Below are 22250 nucleotides of genomic sequence, written 5' to 3'. Positions count from 1 at the left end.
TATACTTCAAGCTGAGTCATTTTTCCCTTCTGAGCCACCCAAATTGCCAGGGGGCGCACAAGAGAGAATCACTTTTGTTATGCTGCTTGTGGACACCAATAATCATCTTTATGTTGCCTCCAATTCCTCATTGTGGTTTTCATGATATTTGCAATATTAAGGAGACTAAAGGAAAGTACTCCAAAGTTTCTCATTAGAGCTATTTTACCAGGGGGCTAACTGGCAAAAAGAAAGTCCCTATGATGCCAGACTAAGTGTGATTTTTTTCTTTTCAAGCAAAGATTAGCCTAAAGCCTTCATCCTGCCAACACGAAAATGTTGTCTTTTGAACTCCACTGATAAAATTTAATGTGATCAAGGTATATCAGCTTCTCAAAATCCATACTCCCTATTCTCCTCAATATCCCTTCACATTAATTTCCTTAATTTTATCTTCTGCCAGTGGTTGCATGGTGGATATGGTTTCATTTGGCTAGAGTAGGAAGCATATAAGGAAGAGTAAACCCAAAAAAGTGGTTGTTTTGAAATTACAGTGAATCATGAATGTCATAGTGAGGACTTTCTACTTAAATTCTTTTTTTTTTTTTTTTTTTTTTAAGATTTACTTATTTCAGAGAGACAAAGAGAGAAAGAGCAGGCGCACCCAAGTAGACTCCTGACTGAGCGTCGAGCCAGAAGGGGAGCTCCATCCCATAAGCATCAGATCATGACCTGAGCCTAAATCAAGAGTCAAACCCTTAACCTAATGAGACACCCAGGTGCCCCTTAAATGTAACTCTTTAATTTTTTTTTTTTTAAGATTTATTTATTTGAGGGAGAGCGAGCTTGCCCAGGTGAGAACGGGGAGAGGGTTGCAGGAAGGAGCAGAGGGAGAGGCAGATAAAGTCTTAAGTAGACTCCATGCTAAGCACGAGCCTTACTGGGGACTCAGTCTCACAACCCTGAGATCAGAACCTGAGCCAAAACCGAGAGTCCGACACTCAACCAACCGCACTGCCCAGGTGCCCCTCTTGAATGTTTCTGATCAAGATAAAGAAGTGACACTTATCAACTGCTATTACACACCTGGAACTATGTTATCCATTGATAGGTGAAGATTTAGCCTTCTGAAATGCACCTAAGACTTTAAGTAAAATATTTAAGCCTCAGGAGATTTTTTTTTTTAAATAGGGGGCTTTTTTAAAGATTTTATTTATTTATTTGACAGAGACACAGTGAGAGAGGGAACACAAGCAGGGGGGGTGGGAGATGGAGAAGCAGGCTTCCCACTGATCAGGGAACCCGATGTGGGGCTCAATCCCAGGACCTCTCAACAACTGAGCCACCCAGGTGCCCCAGATATTTTTTTAAATCAGTGACAGACAATATGAATATCTACTTTGTTAAAAGAGGATATATGCTCCCTGTCATTCTCCTCACTTTCTTTCTCTTTGTATCTGTCAAATTCTGTCATCTGAGTATTACCCTTTTAACCTTACTGGGATTGATAATATTCATATATATCTCAACTGTTCTGGGGTTTGTCTACAGGTTTAACACTGAAATAAAAAAAATAAACAACTGGTATTACTAAGACTATATGAATATTCTTCATGGCAGAATGTAGTATAGTCATGATTACATGTCTTTTTCTATACTCTGTTTTTCATAAAGTTTTTAATTGTCTTTCTTTTTTTTTCATTATCTCCCATAATTTCTTCCAAAATTCTCATACTACCTGGTCAATGAAGACTTCTTTTTCTAGGAGATCTCCAGTCCCTGCTACCCCTCCAGCCTCTGAACCAACTGCACTCCAGGCCTGTGGAGCAGCTATCACTGAGACTGCCTGCACTGCAATACTAGGTGAGAGACTGTTTCTCAATCTCTTTGTCCCTAACATATTCCCTCATGCTCCAGCATCTTTTAAAGACAGAATACCTGGCAAATAAATGCACTAATTCTTACATTCCTGGAAATGTTTTTATTCTGCTTTTACATTTATTTGATATTAAAGCTGGGTATAGAATTCTTGGTTGAAAATCACCTTCTTTCAAAAGATCTGACAGCATTCCTCCATTGTCTTCTGCCAGTACTGAAGAAGAAAAATGAGATAAAAGCCTGAATCTCAATCTTTTATTTCCTTCTCACTCATCTTGAATTTCTTCTAAGCTTTCTATATTTTGACAGTGTTGTTTCTAGATGTAGGCATTTTTTCATTTATTCTACTTATCACTTAGCAGAAAACTTTCTGAGAACTCAAGGCTTCCTTAAGCTAAGTATTTCCTTTCTCCATTTTCTCTGACTTCTTCTGGAAATGTGGGTAATCAGATCTTCGATATCTAGAACAACTGTTTTTCTTATAGCTCTTCTACCTTGTTTTTTTTTTATTCTTTGCACTATATTTTGAGCAATTTCCTTAATTTTATCTTCTCATCCTTCTATTTACATTTTCATATTGGGAAGTATGTATTTAGTTTCCCAGGATTCTTACTTAGTGTCTGATTATTCTTTTATTATAACTAATCTTATCTGCTTGAATTTCTCTGACAAACTTATTAGGGCTTCCCGTTTGTTTAAGAATTCTTTGTTCCGGGGCACCTGAGTGGCTCAGTGGGTTAAGCCTCTGCCTTCGGCTCAGGTCATGATCTCAAAATCCTGGGATCGAGCCCCACATTGGGCTCTCTGCTCAGCATGGAGCCTGCTTCGCCCTCTCTCTCTGCCTGCCTCTCTGCCTACTTGTGATCTCTGCCTGTCAAATAAATAAATCTTAAAAAAAAATTCTTTGTTCCTTGAATTATTTGTATTTCCTTATTCCATGCTTGTATGTATTTCCTGAGGCATTTCAAGTGTCTAGGTTGTGTTTTTATATTTAGAAAGAGGCATCGGAAGGGCATCAGTTTAAAATATGTAAGCTTCTGGGTCCTTAATGCCAGAATAATTTTATTTTAGGGCATCAGCAACCCACTGTGCTATTAGGCTGCCATAGTTTACCCTAGGCAGTGTTTTCAATACCTCTGGATGAACATCTTGTGTTTTTGTTTTGGAATAGGGTAAAAGCCTATTAGATGTTCTGAACTAGGAGGCCAGAAGGAGGGAAAGGGGAAGCATGGTCCACTATGGCTCAGTATTCTCTGGAGGACCTTTAATTTACCTGGATGTCTTAGTACCACTTCTCACATTACCCTTTCTTAATTTCTCAGTTTTTTGAGAACAGATGTTATCTAGGTACTGCAGTTAGGCAGCTTTCTGCATTTTCCTTAGGAAGCTGTCAAGAAGTACAGCTCCCTGGGATGCAGATGGGTGGCTCAGTTAAGCAGCTGCCTTCAGGGTCAGGTCATGATCCCAGACTCCTGAGATTGAGTCAGGCTCCCTGCTCAGCAGGGAGTCTGCTTCTCCTTCTGACACCCACTTGCATGCTCTTGTGCTCTCTCTCTCTCAAATAAATAAAATCTTTAAAAACAATTACTTAAAAAAAAAAAAGCACAGATGCCTAGATTCTACCTAGGGATTGTGATTTAGCACCTCTAGGATGGACCTAGATATCTCTATTTATTTTTCTAACACCTTCCCCAGCTTTTGTACACAACCGGTACTGAGCACCACCAAGTTACTAGGACTTAGGGAAGAGGTAACTTTACAAGACAAAGCAGAGGTAGGAACCTCATGACCTGGCAAATGCCTGGTTATGGGAAGAAGGAAAAGAATGGAATCAAAAACAATTGCCAGTTTTCAACCCTGTGACTTCAAATGTGACAGTGAAATTACAGTAAGTGGGGAAGTGATAAGTAGTACTTCTTGATTTCTCCTTAACAGATACTGTACTCAATGCCACCCCTATGATTATTACCAAGGAGCTCCTTATGTGGAAAAATCACTAATAAGGATATTAGATTACAATAAAATAATGAATAAATAGATGTGTAAATATATTCTCAGGCTGGAGAACTAGTATTTATATGTACAACATAAATAATCTATCCACTTTTGACCATTTATGAAGGTATTAAAAGATTTGCATAGAGCATTCCAAACTGAATGTGAGTTATCTACTAGTAGAGAATTCCTGTTTTTCTTTCAACCAAGTGTCTTAGTTTCTCAAATGTAAAAGAGCAAAATTCAAATATACAATACCTCTTATGCTTAATGTACCTGAACACAAAAGTGCAAAAAAACTCAATAATATCTACAACTCTTCATAGGGCTTATATTCTTATAAAATATTGTTCACACAAGTTCAATTTCTATTAATAGTACAGTATGATGACTCATTTTGTACATTTAGAGTCTATTGAGGATTTTTAAATCTGTAATACCTGTGGTGACCAATAGCTCCTTCACATTACAACACCTATTTGGGGGGGAATAGTTCTTTGAAAATGCTGATTTTTTTTCTTTTTTTAAATTAAGGTGTAATTTATGGGGCGCCTGGGTGGCTCAGTGGGTTAAGCCGCTGCCTTCGGCTCAGGTCATGATCTCAGGGTCCTGGGATCGAGTCCCACATCGGGCTCTCTGCTCAGCAAGAAGCCTGCTTCCCTCTCTCTCTCTCTCTGCCTGCCTCTCCGTCTACTTGTGATCTCTCTCTGTCAAATAAATAAATAAAATCTTTAAAATAAATAAATAAATAAATAAATAAATAAAGGTGTAATTTATATACAGTAATTTTAGTCTTTTCAATGCAAAATTCTGTAAATTTTGACAAACATATACTCATATAACCACAATCAAATAAAAGTAATTTTACCACTCCTCAAATTCCGCCTATACTCATTTGAAGTCAGATCCTAATCTCCCAAACCTCTGGCAACATCTGATCTCTTTCCTCTTTATTTTTCCCTCTCCAGATTGCCATATAAATGTTATCAAGGAGTATATAGCCCTTTAAATTTGGTTTCTTTCATTTAGCATAATGTATGTAAGATTCATCCATTTTCTTGCATGTACCATGAGTTTGTTCCTTTCATTGCTCATAATATTCTATTATATAGATGTACCACGGTTAATTTATCCAAATAATGATATTTAACCATTGACCGATAACTTTATTTGGTTGAAGAAATGGTTTCATTACTATTAAATTATGCTATTTATCACAAAAAGGAAAAAATTAGATAAATTCCCTTTTGCCTTGAATTCTTTAGTTTTGACTGTATGTTAGGTACAGCTATTTCAACTATATTTTTTATATAACTGAAAAAAGCAGACATTTATTCTATCTTTAATTGTGGGTATACATTTGAAGCAGGTGTTATAATTTGAAGGGTTTTATCTTTATTTGACAAATAAAAATATAAATATTTATTACTATAAACGTCCAGATATACAGCTTTGGCTACTGCTTATAAATTTTGTTATTAGCAGAGTTTTTGTTAATTTACAAATCATTTGTATTAGTCATTTTTCTCTTTTTTTTCTATTTATGTTTTTTTATTAACATATATTATTTGCCCCAAGGGTACAGTTCTGTGAATCATTAGGCTTACACATTTCACAGCACTCACCATAGCACATACTCTCACCAATGTCCATATTGAAGGGTTTTCTTTTCCTAGAATGGAAATGACAACATATACTATTACTATTGCTGATAACACCAGAGAATGTTTTGCTTAAACTTCTGAAAGCAAATACTACATGAAGGCCCTAATCAACCCAGATCTCTGAAATGGCTCACTTCCCACTGCAACCCTGTTAATCTTTTAGCCCATGCAGGCAACAGGTGGGTTAGCAAACAGCTAATAGAAGGACAACTGTTGTCCTTCAGGATCAGTGCCAATGGAAAAAAAGTGACCTGAAATACAGATCTCAGGCCTGACATGATGAAAATCTAATGCCACAGCTGCTGTCTCTCACAACTGTCACTCATCATGGTTTTTTTTTTAATGTTTTTTAACTGAAATATAATTGGCATACACCATTAATTTCAGGGGTAGAGCATAATGATTCAATATTTGTATGTATTATAAAATGATCACTGCAGTAAGTCTAGTTACCATCTGTCACCATAGTTACACAGGTTTTTTTTTTTTTCTATGAGAACTTTCTAGACCCATTCAGCAACTTTCAAGTATGTAATACATTAATGACTATAGTCACAATGCTGTACATTACACCCCCACGACTTAATAACTGGAAGTTGGTACCTCATGATCCCCTTACCCATTTCACTCATACGCTTCCCAATCTGTTCTCTGTATCAGTGAAGTTTGTTTTGGTTTTTCGTTTTATGTTCCACATATAGTTAAATCATATGGTACTGGTCTTTGATTTTGTTTCACTTAGCATGATACACTCAAGGTCCATCGATGTTGTCACAAACAGCAAAATTACATTCTTTTTTTATGACTGGGTAGTATTCCACTATATAGATGTATACCACAACCTCTTTATCCATTCATCCATTGACAGACACTTGGGTTGTTTCTATATATTGGCAACAGCAAAAAATGCTATCATGAACATAGGGGTGCATATATTTTATTGGATTGGTGTTTTTGGGTTTTGTTTTGGTGTTTTTGTTTTCTTTTGGATAAATACCCAGAAGTGGAATTACTTGATCATATGATAGTTCTATTTTAAGTATTTCAAGGCACCTCCATATTGTATTCCATAGCAACTACAACAGTTTACATTCTCATCAAGAGTGCACAAGGGTTGCCTTTTCTCTACATCCTTGCCAATACTTATTATTTCTTGTCTTCTCAATAACAGCCATTCTGACAGGTGTAACGTGTATCTCATTATGATTCTGATTTGCATTTCTCTGATGATGAGTGATGTTGAGCATCTTTTCATATGCTTGTCAGCCATCTGTAGGTCTTCTTCAGAAAAATGTCTACTCAGATCCTCTACCCATTTTTTAATCAGTCTGTTTTTTGGTAATATTAATCCTGTATTAGATATATAATTTGCAAATATCATCTCTCACTTAGTACGTAGCCTTTCAATTTTGCTGATAGTTCCCCTAGCTGTGCAGAAGCTTTTTAGTTTGATGTATTGCCATTTGTTTCTTTTGCCTTTAGAGTCAGGTACCAAAAATCATCAAGACCAATGTCAAGGAGCTTACCCCCTATGTTTCTTCTAGGATTCTCATGGTTTCAGGTCTCACATTTAAGTCTTTGATCTATTTTGAGTTATTTTTTAGGTATGGTGTAAGTTAGTGATCCAGTTTTATTCTTTTGCATGTGGCTGTCCAGTTTTCCCAACACCATTTATTGAATAAAGTGTCCTTTCCCATGGAACATTCTTGCCTTCTTTGTTATAAATTAATCAACTACATATGCATGGGTTTATTTGGGGGCTCTTTATTCTGTTCCATTGATGCATGTGTCTGTTTTTATGCCAATAATACATGCTATTTTGATTATAAAAGTTTTATAACATAATTTGAAATCAGGGTCTGTGATGCCTTGTTATTTTTGTCAAGATTGCTTTGGCTATTTGCAATCTTTTGTGTTTCCATACAAGTTTAGAATTTAGTATTTTTTTTGTTCTAGTTCTGTCAAAAATGTTGTATTTTGATAGGGATTTCATTTAAACTGCAGATTGCTTTGAGTAATATGGATATTTTAATAATGTTAATTCTTCAATCCATGAGCATGGAGTATGTTTGCATTTATTTGTCTTTTTTAATTTCTTTCATCAATATTTTGGTATTCAGTGTACAGGTCTTTCACCTCGATTAAATTTATTCCTAGGTATTTTATTCTTTCTTAATGCAATTATAAATGGGATTATTTCTTAGTTTCTCTTTCTTAAAATTTACTGATTTCTATTTAAATTCAATTAACAGGGCGCCTGGGTGGCTCAGTGGGTTAAGCCTCTGCCTTCTGCTCGGGTCATGATCACAGGGTCCTGGGATCGAGTCCCGCGTCGGGCTCTCTGCTGGGCGGGGAGCCTGCTTCCTCCTCTCTCTCTCTCTCTCTCTCTGCCTGCCTCTCTGCCTACTTGTGATCTCTGTCAAATGAATAAATTCTTTTAAAAAAAATAAAAAAAATAAATTCAATTAACATGTGATGAATTATTGATAGAGGTCAGTGATTCATCAGTCTTAAATAATTCCCACTGCTCAATATATCCTACGCCCTCCTTAATGCACATCACCCAGTTACACCATTCCCCACCCTTTTCCACTCTGGTAACCCTCAAATTTGTTTCCTATGCTTAAGAGTCTCTTATGGCGGATGCCTGGGTGGCTCAGTCAGTTAAGCATCTGCCTTGCTCAGGTCATGATCCCAGGGTCCTGGGTCAAGTCCCACATCTGGCTCCTGGCTCAGTGGGGAGCCTGCTTCTCCCTCTGTCTGCCACTCCTCCCGCTTATATACACTGTCTCTTTTTCTCTCTGACAAATAAATAAAATCTTTAAAAAAAAAAGTCTCTTATGGTTTGTCTCCCTCTCTGATTGTCTTATTTTTTCCTCTCTTCCCCTATGATCCTGTTTTGTTTAAATTCCACATTATCAGCAAGACTTAATTTCTCTGATAGTTTGTTAGTATATAAAAATGCAACAGGTTTTGCATATTGATTTTTTAGCCTGAACTTTACTGAACTGATTTATTCGTTTTAACCAGTTTTGGTGGAGTCTGTAAGGTTTTCAATATGTAAAATCATGTTGTTCATGAATAGTGACAGTTTTACTTTTTCCTTTCCAATTTGGACGTATTTTATTTCTTTTCCTCCTTAACTACTCTGGTTAGGACTTCCAATACTATGCTAAATAAAAGTGGTGATAGTACACAACCTTGTCTTCTTCCTGTTTTTTTTTTTTAAGATTTTATTTATTTATTTGACAGAGAGAGATCACAAGTAGGCAGAGAGGCAGGCAGAGAGAGAGGAGGAAGCAGGCTTCCCGCCGAGCAGTGAGCCCGATGTGGGGCTCGATCCCAGGACCCTGGGATCATGACCCGAGCCGAAGGCAGAGGCTTCAACCCACTGAGCCACCCAGGCGCCCCGTCTTCTTCCTGTTCTTAAAAGAAAAGCTTTTAGGGGCACCTTAGTGGCTCAGTTAAGTTTCTGACTCTTGATTTTGGCTCAGGGCATGATCTTGGGGTCCTGGGATCGAGCTCCACATTGGGCTCTGCAATGAGCACAGAGTCTGCTTGTCTTTCACCCTCCCCCAATTTGTGCTCTCTAAAATAAATAAATAAAATCTAGAAAGAAAGAAAGAGAGAGAGAAGGCAGGCTTTTAACTTTCCACTGTTGAGCAGTGTTAGCTGTGGTCTCCTCATATATGGCCTTTACTGTGCTGAGGTATGCTCCGTCTAAACACACTCTGTGAACATTTTTTTTTAATCTAAAAGTATGCTAAATTTTGTCAACTACTTTTTCTGCATTTCTTGAGATCATTTTTATTCGTTCACATTTTTAATGTGGTATATCATAGTTATTGATTTGTGGATTGTAAAACATCCTATCATCCCTGAAATAAATCACACTCAATCGTGGTAAATGATTCTTTTAATGTATTGTTGAATTCAGTTTGCTTGTATTTTGTTGAGGTTATTTTTCATCTATGTTCATCAGGAACACCGGTCTGTGGTTTTCTTTTTTACAGGGTCTTTGACCAGTTTTGGCATGAGGGTATTGCTGGCCTTTGAAAATGAGTTCAGAAGTGTGCCTTCCTCTTCAAGATTTTTGGAAGAGTCTGAGAATTGGTATTAAAATCTTCAAATGTTTGGTGAAATTCATAAGTGAAGCTCTCTCCTCCTGGACTTTTGTTTCTTGGGAGGTTTTTGATTACTGATTCAATCCTGTGGCTGTTTTGTAATTCTTCTTTGTTCCTTTCTTCCCTTGTGCCTTGATGACTTTATGTAATATTCTGCTCAGATTCCTTTCTTATCTTTTATGTATCTACTATAGGTTTTCTTTTTATGGCATCACAAGGCTGACATATAATGACCTATTTGTATAACCAACTATTTTAAGATGATAGCAAGTTATGCTCCACAAATAAGTGAAACCATATGATAATTGACTCTCTCTGCTTGACTTATTTCACTCAGCATAATCTCTTCCAGTCCCGTCCATGTTGCTACAAAAGTTGGGTATTCATGGAGAGATGGAGTAGAGAAGGGAGTTGAGGGAAATTGGAAGGGGGAGATGAACCATGAGAGTATGGACTCTGAAAAACAACCTAAGGGTCATGAAGGGGCAGGGGGTGGGAGGCTGGGGGAACAAGGTGGTGGGTTTTAGGGAGGGCATGTATTGCATGGAGCACTGGGTGTGGTGCAAAAACAATGAATACTGTTATGCTGAAAAGAAATAAAAAATTTTTAAAAAAAAAAGACAAAATAAATAAGACCAAAAAACTTAAAAAAAAAAAAGATGATAGCAAGTTAAGTCTGAACACATTTTTAAAACTCTGCATTTTTACTGCTCCACCCCCAATTTAATGTGTTTGTCACATTTTACATCTTTTTATTTTGTATATCCCTTAACCAATTATTGTAGTTGTATTTATTTTTACTATTTTAACCTCCATACTAGCGTTATAAATGATTAACCTACTATCTTTTCTATAGATTGACATTTACCAATGAGATACTTACTTTCATATGTTTTCTTGTTGCAAGTTAGTGCTCTTTTCTTTCAGCTTAAATAATTCTCTTTAGTATTTCTTGGATAAGGCTGGTTAAGTAGTGCCAAACTCCTTTAGCTTTTGCTTGTCTGGGAAACTCTCTCACTCTCCTTCAGTTCTGAATGATAACCTTGCTGGGTAAAGTATTCTTGGTTGGAATTCTTTCCTTTCAGCACCTGAAAGTATCATGCTGTTCCCTTTGGGGTCTTAAAAAGTTTCTGCTAGGAAATCTGTTGGCAGCCTTGTGGAGGGAGGAAGTTCCCTTGTATATAACAAGTTTTTTTTCTTTTGCTGCTTTTAATCACTCATCATGTTTTAATTTCATAGTTTTGATTTACTCTTTTCTAAATACAGCACTGGATAAATACAGAACAAGAGAACAAGAGTCCCCAGCAAAGGAGCCAGATTGGTATTAGCACCATCCCCCTTTCACCACCTCCCCAGCCCTTTGAGTTTTATTTTTTGGGGATGATGGCATCTCTAAGACACCACTTTATGTTCATGAAGGCCAGAGCTTATGCACTAGCTCATAAGCCCAACAGAAATCACAGAGTTTTTATTTCATGGTGACTTCTTAACCTTTCTTTCCCTGCTAACCAGGGTGCTTTTACCAGACATTCTGAGCTGTAACACATAGTGGAGTTAGGTCTACAGAAAAACATCAGATTTTTCAATAATGTGCCCTAAGATTTCACCCTTCTCTAAGATTTTTAATTTAAAAAACTATCTTCAGCCATGGGTTACATTCTTTTACTTATGAAGCCATCTTTTAAAAAAATAAACCCTAGGCATGCCTGGGTGTCTGAATCGGTTAAGTGTCCTACTCTTAGTTGCAGCTCAGGTCATGATCTGAGGGTCATGGGATCAAACCCCTCGTCAGGCTCAGCACATAGTCTGCTTGATATTCTTTCCCTCTCCCTCTGTCCCTTCCTCCACTCATGCTTTCTAAAATAAATAAATGAAATCTTTGAAAAACCCTATACTGAATTATAGCTTTACATATAATAAAATGTACCCATTCTAAGTGTACAGTTTTAACAACTGTGTATACTTAGTATTCCAACACCCTCCCCACAACCAAAGCCTCCATAATGCCCTTTTTAGTCAGTTCTCTCTCTACACCCAGCCTTAGCCAACTGATCTGCTTTCTCTCAGTTTTACTTTTTCAAGAATATTCTGTGAACAGTATGTATTCTTTTGGGGTCTGGATTTTTTACTTAGTATAAACCTTTTGAGGTTCATCAATGTTGTTGTATGCATGTATAACCACTTCTTTCTTTCCTGAGTAGTATCCCGTTTTATGGATAGAACACCATTTGTCGATCCTTTCACCTGCTGATGGACATTTGGATGATGTCCCTATAGGGACTATTATGAGTAAAGCTGCCATGGATATTTGTGAATAAGTTTCTGTGCAGTATTAATTTCTCCCAGAAAAATAACTAAAAGCAAATGCCTGCGTTATATAATTAACGTTTAGTTTTTAAGAAACTACAAGCTACTTTCCAGAATGGTTGTATCATTTTGAATTGCCACTAGTAATAGAGCTGACCCTGGAACAATGTGGTTGTTAAACCCAAACCCCAAATGCCCAGTTGAAAATCTGAGTATAACTTTTGATCCCCCAAAACCTCACTACTAATAGCCTATGGTTAACCAGAATCCTTACCAGTAACAGTCAACCAATACATATTTTTATATGGATTATATACTGTATTCTTATAATAAAGATTAAGAAAATGTATTTATAGTACTATACTATACTTACTGAAAAAAATCCACATATGAGTGGACTAGCATAGTTCAAACCCATGTTGTTCAAGGGTCAACTGTATAATACATTCACAGAGCATTAAGTGCTACAGAGAAAAGTTAAAAAAAAAAAAAAAAATATATATATATATATATATGGCAAATAGGTGTTATGTTGCTATTTACAGAAGATGGTTAAGAAAAGGTTCCCTAGAAAAGAAGACATCTGAGCCAAAGCCTGAAGGAAGTAAAGGAGAATGCCATGAAAACATCTGGAGGAACAACATTCCGAAGGCAAAAAGAACAGCACAGGCAGAAAGGTATTCCTTGATGTGTTTAAGGAATATCAAAGAGGCCAAGAGGGATCTGCAACAGAGTGAGAAAAGGAAAACAGGAAAAGAGGTCAGAAAGGTAGGGAGCTCAGCTCACGCAGGGCCTTATAGGCCAATGAACTTTAGAATGAATGAAATGGGAAGTCACTAGATGATTTTGAGCATTAAAGGGACACAATTTATCTTATATTTTAGAAGGATCACTTTGATGTGGGAAACAGACTACAGCAAGCAAGCATGAAAGTAGATAGACCAGCAAGAATGTTATTATAATTGCCCAGACAGAAGACTAGACTAGTAGATAGTGAACCTGGAGAAAAGTGGTGGAATTCTGGACATGTTCTAAAGATAGAGCTGGCAATATTGCCAATGAATGGAAAGAGTCCTGGTGAAAGCAGTCAAACCGAATCAGGTCAATCCAATTCTAACTCCATACTTCCTTTAAGTACACGAAAAAGAAAAAGGGAGGTAAAAAATACAGTCTGTGTGGTTAACAACTGGCAACTAAGTTGAAACTCATGGTCACTGGCAAAGCCAAACTGTTTTAATCACCCAAAATATCCTCAATCTAAATAGCTCAATGTGTCTGCCTGAAATAAGTTTAATGTTATGAAAACAAATGTAATATACCAATCATAATACAATTTATGAACATTGCAGAATTGGGGGCATATAAAAATACTTCTCTCAAGGTTTGGAAATAATAATAAAGTAAAACAAGAATCACAGCAATCCTATGAAATATGAGATGAACAACTATTAATCCTACTATTCCATAGGTTACAAATTTTAAGTCTAGATAAATATATGGGCCCTTTGGACCAAATTCTAATGCACTGAGAAGTAGGATCAGTCTGCTGATTCTAAGTCTGGCCCAGATGCACTCCTTGATCAATTTCCGATGCCTACTTAAGTCTGCCAATCTTTTCTGCCTGTTTTAAAGACATCAAATACCAATACCTTTAATACCCAAGATATACATCCTGAAACACCAGTAGACGACTGTAAGATACTCTACAAGGCATTAGCAGATTTCAGAGAGCCCACCAAATGATAGCTCAACAAATCATAAAGAACTTCGAACTTGATGATCTTTATCAGCCACCCTAAGTATTCTGAATCACATCATGCGCTTTAGCTGTATGGATTTCCTTTCCATATATTTTTCAATAGCAAAATCTGTTCAAATATATGTGTGTATTGCAGGTGGGGGGTTGAAAGGGATGGTTTCCAAATTCACAAAGAAAGAATATCTGTAAACACATTTAAACAAATCATGTTTGGGAACTGTACTTTTTACTTCTCTGATGGTGACCATATGATAATTACATTCCCCCTAAAATGAAAAATAAAAACAAAAAAGAGAGGGCTATAGAATTAAATCTACCAAACATTTGGGTTGTGTGGATTCTTTTATTACACTGTAAATATTTTGCATATGTCTGGAGCAAGCACCAGTAATTAGGCCATAATGGCAATTTGTCACTCTTAAACACAACAGCTGTGTGTATTTGGAAAGATTAAGAACTAGATTGTTCAGTAATTCTGGGAGCCTTGTTTACCAAGCTAAGATGGCTAGCAAGAGTCTTACTGTTTACTTGGTATGATTTACTTGTTATTTTATTAAATATTTAAGACTGCATAGTTTAAAATTTTACACAGAAAGCTTTTTACCTAATTTTGAAGAGAATTAAAGGAGAACTATAAAGCTATAATTTAATTCTTTATAGTGCCCCAAAACATGTCACATACAATTTGATAAGTGATCATTTCTTTTTGTAATCAATTATGACCCATTACATCTACACACACACATATTTTAGTATTAAAGTTTATTTTCTTGGTTATTCCTTGTAATTTTTCAGGAGGTAATATTTCTGTTTTATACACAAAGGTGCAAATATTCAAGTACGCTGCACAAGCTAAAAATCACATGAGAGTGGAATGAGTAGCAGAACATGATTAATTTTGTATTTACAGATCAGTGAGCCCCAAACATCTTTGTTTCTGGGCTGTTTTTCTGGTGAGCTGTTTGCTGTGTTTCCTGATGGAGAGACTCCAAATGCACATTTTATACAAATTTAAGTTCAGAGCAGAATAAATTGTTAGTGAGAATGAACACCCCTTCCAAATAAAATCCAGGATTCAAAAACAAACATAACTGAGATTCACTGAAGATTTTGGAACATCATCATAGACAGAATAAACTGATAAAATAATAAAGTTTGTTGGTGACTTTTCTGATTTTTGTGGTTCCAGTGTACATCATGTTCATTTTGCTAAAAAAAAAAAAACTCTGGAAAACTTACTAAACCAGCAGAATTGTAAATTACAGATCTTAGTCATTGAAGTAACATAAATTAACATTACCAAGGTAGTAAATTTTAGTAAAACCCATTTTAAATTGGAACAGATAAGCCCCTTTGGAAACTGCTGTCAGTTATTCAACTAGCAAAGGCACTGAACATCTATTCTATGTCCATCAGTGGTCTAGGTTGATGAAGAGATATGAGAGAGTACATAAAACGTTCTCTGCTTTCAAACGACTTATAATCTAGTTCTTAGTGACAATTCTGTTTCACAATGGTAGATAAAAGCTTTAGATGTTCCTTGATATTCTGTTTTTTTTTTTTAAGATTTTATTTATTTATTTGACAGAGAGAAATCACAAGTAGGCAGAGAGGCAGGCAGAGAGAGAGGAGGAAGCAGGCTCCCTGCTGAGCAGAGAGCCCGATGTGGGGCTTGAACCCAGGACCTGGGATCATGACCTGAGCCGAAGGCAGCGGCTTAACCCACTGAGCCACCCAGGCGCCCCATTCCTTGATATTCTTAAGAGAACCAAAATCTGTCAGAATTACATGACTTTTCTGTAAAATACCATGTACATTCTGAAAACATTTGCTGTAAACAGCTTCCTTTATTATATTGTATTCAGTGAGTAAAGATTCCATATACCTGTTCGAAACACCTCACTGTGGAAGAAGCCTAGACCAACTAGGTGAGAACTACTCCACCCTCAGAAAAGAAAAATAATATTGGTCTGCCTCCTGGTGCTGGCAAGGAACACATGAGATAATGAATATGCAAGTGCACACTGAAGATTTCCAGTCTATTTCTAAACAGACTGCTAAAGCATCAAAGAGCCAAGCATATAATTGAAGCAATTAAGCTTTAGGAAAACAACTTAAAAATAAAATTTGACTAAAAAAATGAAATTTGAGTAATTATTCAACCTTGTTGGACACTCGACCCAATCATCTCTCCTCTTTTCTACCCAGTCTAACTGCTTTCTCTTTATCTTTTTCTTTTATTAAGATTTTATTTTGGGGGCACCTGGTGGCTCAGTGGGTTAAAGCCTCTGCCTTCAGCTCAGGTCATGATCTCAGGGTCCTGGGATGCAGCCCGGCATCGGGCTCTCTGCTCAGTGGGGAGCCTGCTTCCCCCTCTCTCTCCGCCTGCCTACTTGCAATCTCTCGCTCAAACAGATAAATAAAATCCTAAAAAAAAAATTTATTTTTAAGTAATCTCTACACCCAATGAGCTGAAGGCAGACACTTAACTAAGCTTCTAACTAACCAAGCGTCTAACTAACTGTCTAACCGACTAAGCCACCCCAGGCATCTCTTAGCAGAGATAATTTCATAAATTCTATAAAGTTGAATTTATATTATTGTGATGTACTTGAAAGTTGCCCTTTTGAACAAGTAACTGTCAAGGTAAATGAACTAATATTTTTATCATCAAAAATAGAATGTGAGGGGCGCCTGGGTGGCTCAGTGGGTTAAAGCCTCTGCCTTCAGCTCAGGTCATGATCTCAGGGTCCTGGGATCGAGCCCCGCATCGGGCTCTCTGCTCAGTGGGGAGCCTGCTTCCTCCTCTCTCTCTCTCTCTGCCTGCCTCTCTGCCTACTTGTGATCTCTCTCTCTGTCAAATAAATAAATAAAATCTTTAAAAAAAAATAGAATGTGATCTATAAGAAAAATAGTTTTTAGAGCTTGTTCATTGTTTATATGCCATGAAAAAGCAATTTATGAAACACAGAGAAAACATTTTAGTCAAAATAGATGTAAAAATAAAGTAGCCTACATTAGTGAAACAATCTATTGAATTCAAAATATGGACAAACTATGTGCAAAATAATAGGAACTTTCTAGGGAGGAGAGCTTTTTCTGAGTCGGTTTAAAAATCGCATAAACTTCTATAAAAGTTAATAACAGCTGAGTAAAATTATGAGAGCCAAACAGGAGTTACTGTGGTTTGCCTAAATCTGCTCAATCTTAACCATTTTAAAAGATATCTATCTTCAGATATTTCATATAAACCCAATACCTATAGCTTTAGAGTACTTGATGTAATAGCTAAAATAATGACAAAGATTACACTTCTAAGTAAAAACAAAGGTCAAGGGATGCCTAGGTGGCTCAGTCGATTAAGCATCTTCCTTCAGCTCAGGTCATGAACCCAGGTTCCTGGGATCAAGTGCTGCATCTAGCTCCTGCTCATTGGGGAGTCGGCCTCGCCCTCTGCCCCTCCCCCCACTTGTGCTACTATGGGCACGCGCATGCGTGTGCGATCTCAAAAGTTCAAAATACGGTACTCAAGTTTGCTTGCATTCTATACTCTCATCAGAATGAGAGAAAAGTGATTTAAAAAGAATTCATAAGAACAAAGAGGGCAGGAGAGAAGTCAATACAAGAAAATTTTAAGAAAGTGAAAAGCAGACACGGGAGTATGAACTACCTATTAATACTTTAGAAAGCAACCGTTGGAAAAGTCAAGAAACTAATTTACATTTCACATTTCCTAAAGCCTCCAAATTGTTGGCAATGGGTACTTTTGAACTGTGAGGCTCCGAGCAGACGAATGAGGGGAAAGTGTTTATAGGGAGCAATTTGACATCTCCCCACCTCAGAGCTCTTCCCCTACTCTTTATGATCAATCTACTGTGCAAGTGGATATATAATGGCAGGTTTATTCTAGAGAGGATCTGTGAAACTGAGGATACTAGACAAAATCAGTTACATGTGCCATGCTAAAAACAGTGGAATTCAGTGAACTTTAATATATGGAATCCTAAGTGCAGCTATCTTGTCTTCCTGCACTTGGTTCCTGTAATGCCTGCTCCAGCCTTTACCTCCTATGCCGAGGAATGTGAAGTCACGTCTGGGGAGTCTGATCCAAGAAAACCTAGAAATCCTGACAATCAGGGTTCCGTCAGTGAAGAAGACCACCCAAATCAACAACCAAGGGCCAAGCCCCCATCACCATACTACACCTATGCCTAGAGGTACCCAGGGCTTCACAGAGCCATCTAATACCCTCAGTCTTAGAAAACCAAAGGTCACTGGGTATCTGAGGACAGCTTCTGTGTGAAAGACAAAGATGGAAACAAGCAGAGAGAGGCAACCCTCAAGAGATGAACATAGGAGAGGGGGAAAAATGGAAACACTATCTTCCATATCCCAGAGACCAGAGAGTGTGGTATCCACAGCATTAGAACAGCATGATTATCTACCACCTATCTAAAGAGAACAAAAAAAGAGATCCTAAAAATTCAAAATATGAGAGTAGAAATTTTGTGAAATTAAAAAAAACAACAACAATAAAAGGGCTGAAAGATAAATAGTTAAGTTGAGAGGTGCCTGGGTGGCTCAGTCGGTTAAGCACTCGACTCTTGGTTTTGGTTGGGGCAGTGTCAGGCTCCGTGTTCAGCATGGAGTCTGCTCAAGATTCTGTTTCCCACTCCCTCTGCCTCTGTCCCACCCCCCTTTTTGTGCATGCATGCTCTCTCTCTAAAATAAATAAACACATCTTTAAAAAAATAGTTAAGCTGAGGAAATCTCTCTGAAAATAGAGCAAAAAGATAATGAGAGGATAACAATACAGAAAAGATTCAGAAATCAAAGGACTAAGAGGATCAGTCCAAGAGGCCTCATATCTGAGTAATTGTAGAAAGGGAGATAAGCAGAAATGGAAAGAAGAAAATAATCAAATAAGTAAATCAAGAACATTTGGCATTAAAAGATAAGAGTTTCTACATTAAAAGGGACTGCACCAAGTGCCCAGAGCAAAGATTTCTAAATAGTTCAGTGCTTTTGGGAGGGCAGGAGGAAAGAGCAATTTCGGGCCCTATTTCTGGATAATACATTTATATTGTTGCTTCTTGATTTTGCAGAATTAGGCATTACCTACTGACTTCCAAACATGGTAGAAGTAGATTTAGTATTGCTTTGCCATTACCCCTCCGTATGTCTCTCTCTTATTATCCTCACACATCCACCTCATATAGTTATACCGCAATTTTGGTTAAATCAATTTTCAATATTTACATTGTTATGACAATGTACAACTATTCACAGCAGAGCCATGTAGTATTTTATGACTTTTTCCCCCTTCCTGCACGGTCTTTTGTTTCCTTAATCTTTCTTTACTTGCAAAACTGCAAAGTTCACTCTGACCCACTTCAGATAGAGAGATTCAAACAGTCATGAAGAAACAGTCCTCTCCTCTGATCAGTGAGTTACCCTGTCCTCAGGCAAGTGCTCCAGTGGCTCCAGCTCAAACTGATGGTAAAGGAAAACCTCAGCAGGTAAAAGGAATCTTTTTCTCAACAGCTCCAGGAAGAGAATCAGTCTCTTGCTCAGGAGAATGTGCTACCCTTTCTGTTCTCCTGAGTCATCACTTCAGCTAGGGGTGAAGTCAAGTTTTACCTGAGCGTCAATGCTCCAGAAGAGGGCAAAGAGTCTCCGCAAACAAATAAGACAGGCTGAGAAAAACTTTAATGCATTTTACGTTGCCATCTGGAACAACAGCGTAGTTCAAACTCAAAACGTACTAGAATTCTGCAGGCTAAAAAGGACAAGAATAAGTGACGCCTCTGGGTGGAGGAAACATTATATGAATCATGTATGTTTCATATGATGAAACATTATATGACAGCATAAAACTGTCCAGGGGTGATAGTATTATGATTTTAGAGCTAATTCAGGGATGTTGTACTGATATCCAAGCAGCAGAAATGAATATATTAACCAAAATTAAGACAAAATGAATTTATGGCATCTTTTAATATCACCAAACATGTTTATTTTTGTTTTTAAGTAAGCTCCATGCGCAGCGTGGAGCCCAACACAAGGCCTGAACTCACAACCCTGAGATCAAAACCTGGGATGAGATCAAAACCTGGGATGAGATTAAGAGTTGGATGCTTAAATTACTGAGCCACCCAGGTGCCCCACAAACATGTTTTTCCTCAGTTCAGCTGATCTTTTAAATGTTATTTAATATTATTTATTGATAATATTATATATTATATTAATATAATATTAATTACTTAATATTATTTTTATGAGTATTGTGAACCTACACAACCTATTAAATGAGGCAACCAGTGACTATATGAATTAGTGTTTAGGTTATTCTTTCACTGTGTGAGACTTTATCTAAACAATTTTGGTCTCTCTCTCTCTCTTTTTTCCCTTCTGGGGCAGAGGGAGATGAAGAGGAAGAATTTTTTTTTTTTTTTTTAAGATTTTATTTATTTATTTGACAGGCAGAGATTACAAGTAGGCAGAGAGGCAGGCAGGCAGAGAGAGAGGAGGAAGCAGGCTCCCTGCCCAGCAGAGAGCCTGATGCGGGGCTCGATCCCAGGAGCCTGGGATCATGACCCGAGCCGAAGGCAGAGGCTTTAACCCACTGAGCCACCCAGGCGCCCCAAAGAGGAAGAATCTTAAGCAGGCTCCAGGCCCACTGCAGGGCCTGACCTGGGCTTATTCTCATGACCCTGAGAGCAAGACCTGAGCCGAAATCAAGAGTCGGACACTTAACCGACTGAGCCATCCAGGTGCCCCAAAACAATTTTGGTTTCTAAGGAGGCAAGGCATCTTCATTTTCCCTTCTTTTTTGGTAATATACATCTTTTAGCAAATTAAAAGTTCTTAGCTGTACATCAAATTTTTTGCACTATAATAGGATCAAGAGTGTTAACTGAAGAAAAAAAAAAAAAAGAAGTACCAGCAGAATTTCAAAAGTAATGAACAGGTGCTTGCTTCAGCACCTAAAATTGGAACAATACAGAAAAGATTAGCATGGCCCCTGCACAAGGATGACATACAAATTCATGAAATGTTCTCTGTAAAAATAAAAATATATATAAATAAAATGAACAGCTCCACAGTTCAGAAACCCTCTTACTAGTGTTTTCCACCAATCCTTAGTGTTGCCATATTTATATTTGTTTTATGATTTTTTTATTGGTCTCTCTGCAGTGTGGCTATATTTATCTAAGCTAACAACTAAAAATGTTCATGATGCATTTATTTACCAGTCTTATGAGGACTATGATGACCACTTTTAGTTTATGAAAATACAACCTTGCCATTTGCAAATAATGATAATGGCAATAGTTAACAGTAAGTCTCACAAAAGCTCTACAAGTTAGACACTATGATTATTACCAGTATACTGATGAGGACACTGAAAAAGAAGATTTAGAAACTTACTTAAGGCAATACTACTAGGTAAGAAGCCAGCTGGTCTGAACCCAAAGTCTACACAAGGTAATAAATTGTAAGACAGCATCGGTGGGGGTGTGACAGCCTGCCTACTTCTAATAATACCTGAAAAATAAGGACACCAAGATGCACTTGGTACAGCATACAGAACAAGCCAAGAGGTCTATAATTTGACAGAAAAGGTCATGTTGTGGTGATTTGTAAGTGAAAGAGACAACTTGAGTCCACCTGCTTAGTACTATAAGTATGATAAACTATAAGTAAGTTGGTAGGGATCGGAGCCCCCCCATCCCATGGAGAACACTTCTTACAAATCTGGAGGAAGAGACTGTTCTATTAGTGTGCTGTCACTCATTCTCTTCTGCCCTACCACCTGCCCTCCCAACTTTTACTGTTTAGAAAGTTTTCTTAAAATATTTTATCATAATATGCATGATGTATGCAAAAGATACAGAGAATAACAAAACATGCACGTACCCATTGTTCAACTCCTAAGTTCTAACATTTTGCCCTATTGGCTACTTTTTTGGGTCATTTAAATTCTGTGACAGGTTGGAGTTTAAAGAGTATATAGAACAGAACTGTATGGCTTAAAGAATAATAACATGCATACTTAGATACCTTCCAGCAAACCTGAAAAATAAAGCATTACTCCTACCTTAACAGCCCCTCTTTGTTTGCCTCTCAAATGTTGACAGTTTGAGCAAATATAATTCCAAGTTGAAATAACTTTACTGCAGAATTTTGAAGGCATTGTTCCATTTCCGTTTGGCGTCCAGAGTTGCTGTTCAGACATCTGATGCCATTCTGCTTCTCTGGCCTTTGTGTCTTAACCTGCTTTTCATCCTCTATGGAAGCTCTTCACCCTTGGTGTTTTGAAATTTTACAATGATGTATTTTGTTGTGAGTTTATTTTTATAAAATAAAAAATGTTTTTATAAAATAAAAAATGTGTTGAGCATGCTCTGAGATTTTCAACCTGGAAATTCCTGAACTTCTGCTCTATGAAATACTATTTTTTTAATGAGTTTTTTAAGATTTTCTATTTATTTATTTGACAGAGATCACAAGTAGGCAGAGAGGCAGGCAGAGAGAGGAAAG

At 37.2% G+C, this 22250-nt stretch overlaps 1 long non-coding RNA gene and 1 pseudogene across 1 annotated transcript; both read left to right on the top strand.

Moving 5' to 3' along the window:
* The first annotated feature begins 276 nt into the window (after positions 1-276).
* LOC125099916 (uncharacterized) lies at positions 277-10038 on the top strand. The gene is made up of 3 exons (XR_007127396.1): positions 277-359; positions 1745-1842; positions 9530-10038. It is a non-coding gene; the product is annotated as an uncharacterized LOC125099916 (long non-coding RNA).
* Positions 10039-20676: 10638 nt separating this feature from the next.
* On the top strand, positions 20677-20775 carry LOC125101397 (uncharacterized; annotated as a pseudogene).
* Positions 20776-22250: the final 1475 nt, after the last annotated feature.

The sequence above is a fragment of the Lutra lutra genome, chromosome 5 (genome assembly GCF_902655055.1).
Source record: "Lutra lutra chromosome 5, mLutLut1.2, whole genome shotgun sequence".
Classification (NCBI taxonomy): Eukaryota; Metazoa; Chordata; class Mammalia; order Carnivora; family Mustelidae; genus Lutra; species Lutra lutra.
The sequence above is the reverse complement of the archived record's forward strand: the minus strand, read 5'-3'. Positions and strand labels throughout refer to the sequence as shown.